The sequence below is a fragment of the Callorhinus ursinus genome, unplaced genomic scaffold, assembly GCF_003265705.2.
Source record: "Callorhinus ursinus isolate GAN/ISIS: 27379988/994484 unplaced genomic scaffold, GSC_fseal_2.0 scaffold1401, whole genome shotgun sequence".
Taxonomy (NCBI): domain Eukaryota; kingdom Metazoa; phylum Chordata; class Mammalia; order Carnivora; family Otariidae; genus Callorhinus; species Callorhinus ursinus.
This window is the reverse complement of record NW_027398456.1, coordinates 3,831-11,396: the sequence shown is the minus strand read 5'-3', so window position 1 is coordinate 11,396 and position 7,566 is coordinate 3,831. Positions and strand designations below refer to the sequence as shown.

General features: G+C 41.1%; 1 pseudogene; it reads right to left on the bottom strand.

Annotated features, from left to right (window-relative positions):
• Nucleotides 1–3,314: 3,314 nt before the first annotated feature.
• Nucleotides 3,315–4,834, bottom strand: LOC112817375 (cytochrome c oxidase subunit 1-like; annotated as a pseudogene).
• Between the last annotated feature and the right edge of the window lie 2,732 nt (nucleotides 4,835–7,566).

Here is a 7,566-nt window from a genome sequence, read left to right as displayed (position 1 = left end):
TCACCCGAGTGTCAGAGAATGTGTCTCCTGAGCTCATATCCTGGGATATTCAATGTCACTGGTTTTGCTAATTATCTTAGAGATTATTTTTTCTCCTTTTAGTTACCTTACAACAAATAAATGAGAAGATCCATCGACTTAGACAAGGAAACAGGGAGCTTGCTAAGGAAATACCCTTTGGAAGCTGAAAGTATCAGGACCCTTTCAAATACTTTTTGTGATTTCATTTTGGTTACTTCCACCTCTTGTAGTTCATCCTACTGACCTATTTCATGTGGTCCACAAACAGTCCTGAATCGAGAGAAGCTTCAAAAATGCAGAGCACTCCCTCTCTATTTTGAAAGGAGTCACACATTAGTAGATAGGTTTGTCTTACACGATGCTATTTTTGAATTCTGATTCCTTCTTTCATATGTTTTATAGATCAGGGAAGGCAAGAAACATCTTGCAGAAACTCTGAATAAACATGAGTTTCTCACTGAGGACGTTCTGAAATTGAAGATACGAATCGCTTTTTGCCTGAACTGTGTCCTAAAAACAGAAATAAAATTAGTGAGTTATCATCATCATCATCATCAATATCTTAAAGATTAATTGATTGATTGATTTGAGAGAGAGAGAAAGAGTGAGTGGTGGGGGGCAGAGGGAGAGAGAGAATCCCAAGCAGACTCCATGCTGAGTTTGTTGCCTGATGCAGGCGTCAATCCCATAACCGTGAGATTAGGCCTTGAGCCAAAACGAAAGCAGTCAGACACTCCACCGATGGTGCCACACAGATGCCACCCATGTGCCCCAAGGAATACATTATTATTACTCACTCAAAAGGTTTTGTTGAAGGAGAACATCAAAAAGGTTGAGGCAGTTAATGAAAATATAAATGAACCCCTTCGTTGGGCATTGGCTCACTTGCAAGCTGAGAGAGAGAAGAAGGTCAAGGATCAGAATGTGGTAGGAGTTGGCTGTTGACTTTTACCTTAATGTGGCTCCAGGAGCCTTTTGGTTCACTGGGTGACATGAGTGCAGCATCTTCACTTGCTGTTGACCACAGTAGAGAGTTGGCATCTGGGCACTGAAAATCCTATGGAACAGTGAGCTGGGATTAACTTAGAACCACCATGATGAGGATTGCTCTTTCAAGGACTAGGAAGTATGGATGATTTCACGGCAAGGTAATGAACCCATCATTCAGCCCTGCCCTCCAAGATCTATAGAAAATCCCCACAAGATACTTGGGTGATGAAGGGCGATGGCTGGCCCAATTGTACAGTGCCTTCCTCTTAAGGCCAATCAGAGCATTTTCAATGTGAAGAGGGGAAGATGTGTATATATGTATGTACGTGGATATATATATGAAGGAAAGTCACTAAGAAAGCCATTTGTGAGTTCTTTGACTTGAACTATTTTCCACGTTGCTTACTTTCTCCTGATTCTCTTATGCCTTAAGGGCTTTCTTTGTTGCACTGCATGACCCTGTCCTGTTAGGCACCCTCACATTGATCTGTGATCATGATTTCTTGAATGTCTTTTCTCATATCTGTCCTAAAGGGCCAAGAAGAATTGGAGGATGGAGAGCAGAGAGCCTTGAGGGCCAAAAAACGAATACTGCAGGGTATATTATTTTGGGGGAAGAAATCCCCATATGGTGGCAATGAGTTTGCATTGGGAAGGGAAAGAATGCCTTCCTGCCTTCAAGGTCTTGCTCTCCTCCTTTCCCCATCAAACCCACGTTCTCATGTCATGTGCACATACACACACATTCTTTTCCAGAATGTGAAGAATTAATGAATGACCACTACAATGCCCTGAGTTCTTTGAAAACAACTCAAGAAGCCGAATTGAAAATGCTGAGGAGGAAATTGGATATTGTGGTGGATTTCTCTAAACAAAGACAGGTGGCTGCAGAAGAGTAAGCTATTCCTGTGTGAATTGTCACAAATACTGTTGTATGAAGTTATGTGATGACCTCTCTAGATACTTGTATTTCTTTTAGAATTAGATCTCGAGTATTTTTGCCAAATGCATTCTGTAGAATTGTGCCTGGCCGTCCTGCCTTGATGGGTGTAAACTGCATTTCCCTAACTGCTTGTCGCGCTTCTTGTGTGATTCCTTGGAGTAGAAGAGGGAAGGTACCATCATTACCAACTTTGATACCTGGATCCCCTCTGGGTCTGTCTGCATTGTCCTTTAGGTTTCAGTGTCATCATATGTTCTCATCAGCCCTGAATTCAGTGAATTTTGGTTCAGTATGGGTCCTGGGTCAATAATGTGGATAGAAAAGTGGAATTGCCTTGCTGCAGAAACACTGGGGGTTTCTTTGTGGAAAGTGGGTTGGGGCTCCAGCAGTCCCGGATCCCTTCATCCATTGTACAACTGACATCCCTCACTGTAGCCCAGTCCCTAAGAAGGCCAGGGTATTTACCCTCCACCTGACTTTTTAGGTGTAACTCTCTTGGGTCCCAGCCAAAGCCTGTGGTTTCACTAGGGCACACCTTTGCTGGATGACCCTGAACTTCACTTGTTTCCTTCTAAGCCCATAAAGTTGTTCAGCTTCTTTATAGTGCACTTGCATCTTCCAGAATGTATTGATGTGTCTTGGGGAGATTGGCTCCCACTGCCAGGCTGCCTTTCTCCTAAGCTTCCTTCTTCTCCATGTGGTTCTCATGGTTCTTCATGTGCTCCATAGAAATTTGGTGCATTCACTCATACGAGTTGGCTCTTTTGTCCAGTGTTTCCTTTATTTTCTCAGGAGGAGATCAGGACCTTAGAGTCCCTCATTCACGTGGAAAAGTAAAACTGTCCCTGTCTTCCCTGGAGACTCAGCTTTGTGTTATTCCATCCCACACCGGGGGTGGTGGCTGCTCTGTGTCATTGGCATCTTGGTTCTGTTCATTGGTAAGTTCTTTTGGGGGTGGGTACAGTGTCCTAACCACCTTTCTGTCTTCTATACCTTCCGCCTGAGGCACTCCATCACAGCCGGTCCAGAAGGCATTTGCTGAAGGATTGCCTGAGAGACCAGAAGCAAATGCATGTGTCTTTCTCTGTCTAGAGCTTTTGACTCAGGTTATAAGAGTCTTTTTTTGCATGTGTTCTTGAGTAAATCCGGTGTCCTGTTGCAAGTGCTTAAACCAACACCATGAACAAAAGAATCTGAGGGCAACACAGCAAACCAGCCCTTCTAAGCATCCTCCTTTGCTGCTTTCATTTCAGTGAACTCAGTCTTGTTAAAGTCGGTTGACTCCATGCAGTTGATAGTTTTCCATCTTAAATCTGTTGCATGAAGATAACACTGTGAGTATGTGACAGTTCACAGCATTTTACACTTCAGGACATATTGCCGGCACTAAGATTGGCCTCTTTAAAGGAGGACTTCCGTGTAGCCTTTCAATATTTGTTGTTCTAAGTTCTACTCTTGCTATTTCTTGTTTGGATGTGAAGGCATCTCAAACTACAAAGATCATTAATATTACCAATGTTAAGGAACTAAATGAGCCCACAGGGGAGACCATATTTAATGTTGTGTATGCATCTCGGTAATCAGAATAGCATTAAGGCTTTCCGGAATGGCCAAGAAAATGTTGAGGAAAGAATGTTCTGTTGATGCCAACAAACATGATCATGAAGTGAATTTTTGCTCAGGTGCTATTAAGAGTATATTCTGAGAATAAACGGAATCTGTGAACTAACTTGCCCATGAGAGCAAATAGCAGTCCTATTGGTAGAACATATTGAAAATGTGCTACTACAATAATATGTGTCGTGGAGGACAATGTCTAGGGATGAGTTAGCTCATGCAATGGCTGTTAGAGCTCCTATAGTAAATCGGAAAATAAAGCCTAGGGCTCCTAGGATAGCAAGAGATAACTTGGTATTTCCTCTATGAATGGTGGCAAGTCAGCTGAATACATTGACTCCTGTTGGAATAGTAATAATTATAGTAGCTGATGTAAAGTATGCTCGTGTTTCACCGTCTATCACTACAGTAAACATACGGTGGGCCATATGATAAAGCCAAAGAAACCAATAGATATTATTGCTCAGACTATTCCCACATACCTGAAGGGGTCTTTTTTGCATCAATAGTAGGTGATATTATCCTGAAACCTTGTAAAATGAGGACAACTACTTCGTGGTGTGCAAAGAATCAGAATAGATGCTGATAAACCCTGGGGTCCCCTCCTCTGGCTGCAACAAAGCGTGTAGTATTAAGGTTTCAATCTGTTAATAGTATAGCAATTCCAGGTGCCAATATGGTAGTGATAGGAGCAGCAAAACTGCTGTCATTGGGATGAATCCTGTGAATAAGGGGGTTAGGTATTGGGATTGCAGGGGCGTGTGTTATATCAATAATAGTAGTAATAAAATTAAGAGTGCCTAGAATTGAGGACACACCTGTTAGATGTAGTGAGATGATTCTTAGATCCTCGGGTGCTCCTGTGTGAGCTAGACGGCCGGCCAGAAGAGGGTAGACAGTTCATCCGGTTCTGGCACCTGCTTCCACCATAGAAGAGGCAAGTAATAGCAGAAAAGATGGTGGGAGTAAACAGAAGGTTATCTTATTTGATGAATGCTACATCTGGAGCGCCAGGTATTCGAGGGCCTAGTCGATTTCCAAAACCACCAATCAGTAGAACTACAAAGAAAATTATTTCATGTGCATGGGCAGTTAGATTCCATGATAAACTTGGTCGTCTCCTAGTAGAGCATGGGGCTGAAATAATTCAGCACGGATTAGGAGACTAAGAGTGGCACCTACCATGCCAGCCCACACACCAGATAAGACTTAAACAGTGCCAGGGTTATGGTTTGTGGGAACTAATCAACGATATATGAACATTGATAAAATGGCTAGAAAAGCATTAGACTACAAATCTAAGAACAGAAGTTTAGCCCTCTTCCTGCCAAGCTCTGTGGTGTAATATCACAGTGAATCAAAGCAGCAGCTTCAATTCCACTGGGGCTTCTTCTGTCATTTTTCCCCTACGATGGGAGAAGTAGATTGAAGCCAGCTGATTAGGGTATTTACCTGTTAACTAAGATTTCACGGGATGGAAGCCCACCGATCTAGTAAGGGCTTAGCTCAATTAAAGTGTTTAATCTGCATTCCACTGTTGTAAGATAGATTCTTGCAGTCCTTAAATTTGAATTCGGGAGTTTGATAATACTTAGCGCTTTGAAGGCCCTTGGTCTTCTTAGCCTAAACTTCTAGTCCAGAATTGCTACTAGTAGGGTTAGTGGGAGCAATATGGTTGAGATTAAAATCAGTGGCGGTAAGAAGGTGATCTTTTTTCTATTTTCAAATTGTCGTTTTATATCGCTCATTAAAGGGAATATAGTTAGTGCTGTAGTGTAGCACAGTTGAATGTAGAAACAGGTTTAGTGATGCTGTAATAGCTCTTAGTGCTGGGATAATAATTCTATCATTTTTTATTTCTTGAATGATTATTCATTTGGGAATGAAACCTGAAAGTGGAGGAGGCCTCCCAGTGATAGTATTAATATGAAGGTTAGTGAGGTAATACGTAGTAGTTTACTTTATGTGTGGGATAATGGTAGTGTTGCTGTGGATGCATTTTATATAAATAATATGAATGTAGTGAGTGTTTTTATGATGTCAACTGTCAAGTTAAGGGTCACCATGGGGTTATACACTCTAATGGCTGCTATTCATCCTATGGGCAATTGATGAGTAGGCTAAGATTTTTCATATTTGAGTTTGGTGAAGTCCTCGTCAACCTCCTAGGAGTATGGATGTAAGGGCTATTGCTATAAATAGGGTGGAGTTGATGGATGGTGAGATTCACATAGAATGGCTAGTGGTGTGATATTTTTGTCACGTTAGCAAGATTAGGCCTGAAGATGACAAAATTCCTTGTGTTACTTCCGGAACTCAAGTGGAATGGGGACAATCCGAGTTTTACTGTTAGGGCAATAGTTATTGTGGTTGAATAACAGGGTTAGGAATTTTTGAGAATGTTCATTGTCCGGAGAACAATAGGTTAATAATAATTGCTATTAGGAACATAGATGCGGTGGTCTGTGTTAAAAATTTTGTAGATGCTTCAGTGGCTTGTAAATCCTTTTATAAGAATAGGGATAATACCTAATATCTTTATTTCAAAACCGATTCAGATTATGAATCATTGAGAACTTAATATTAGAAGGACAGTTCCTGAGATAACGGTTGCTATAATGGTAATGAGAATAAGTTTTATTAGGTTTTATTATCCTAGGAGGGATAGGCACCAACCTTTTCAAGGTATGGGCCCAATAGCTTATTTAGCTGAATTTACTGTAGAATATGGTGTAAATGGGTAGCACAGATTTTTGACATTTTTTTTCCTTAAGATGAAGTTTGATTCCTATCATTCTAGAAGTAAGAGGATTTAAACCTCTCTTATTTATGCTATCCAAGTAAATCTTCTGTCAGACATATTTCTTACGTTTGAGCTGGAATACTTGCTGTAGTGATGGGTAGGGATACATGTCACATGCATAAGGCTAGTGTGAGGGGTAGAAAATGTTTTCATAGTAGGTGTATTCGTTGATCATAATCGGAATCATGGGTAGGATACTCGAATTTATAGCAAGGGGATTGTTAGGAGCAGAGTTTTGATGGTCAAATTAATGGTATATAACGGTATATACGGGCTGTGGAATGTTGCAAAGAATATAATTGTTCTGAGAATATTTATGATGATGATGTTGGCATATTCAGCTAGGAAGAATAGGGCAAATGGGCCTGCTCCATATTCAGGGTTGAACCCAGATCCTAGTTTGGATTCTCCTTCTGTTAGGTCACATGGGGCTTGGTTTGTTTCCGCTAAGGTTGAGATGAATCCTATTATGGCCAATGGTCATGAGGGAAAGATGAATCATAGGTGTACTTGGCCAATGATTAGTGTTGATAGTGTGAGAGATCCATTTTTTAGTAGGGCTGATAAAAGGATAATTGCTAGTGTTCCTTCACATGAGATTGTCTGAGCTGTGGCTCGAAGAGTTCCAGTTGAGTTATATTTTGAGTTTGAGGCTCATCCACATCACAGGATGGAGTATACCACGGGGGCTTGATACAGCTAATATGAATAGCACACCTCAGTTTATATTCAGTGGGTATGGTGTGGGTAGGGGAATTCATAGAGTTAAAGCAAGTGTTAGGGCTAAAATGGGTGGGGTAATAAATATGGATATAGAGGAGTGGTTGTAGCGGTTCTCGAGTGACAACTTTTACGGCATCAGCAATGGGTTGTAGAAGGCCACACGGGCCTCCAGTATTTGGTCTTGTATTGTATATACCTCGTACTTTTAAGTTGTATATACCCTCGTACTTTTCGTTCACTAGGGTTCAGAAGATCACAGTGAGAAGGCTAGGAATGATTAGCGAGAGAATGCTGATTACACACACATTATGTTAGGGAGATCAATTGAAACTCTGGGAATAAAGGCTTAAGGTTTATGTAATTACCAGGCTCTGTCACCCTAACAAGCCCTTCTCTTGGGCGTGACTTTTTTTTTTTAAGATTTTATTCATTTATTTGACAGAGAGAGACAAAGTGAGAGAAGGAACAC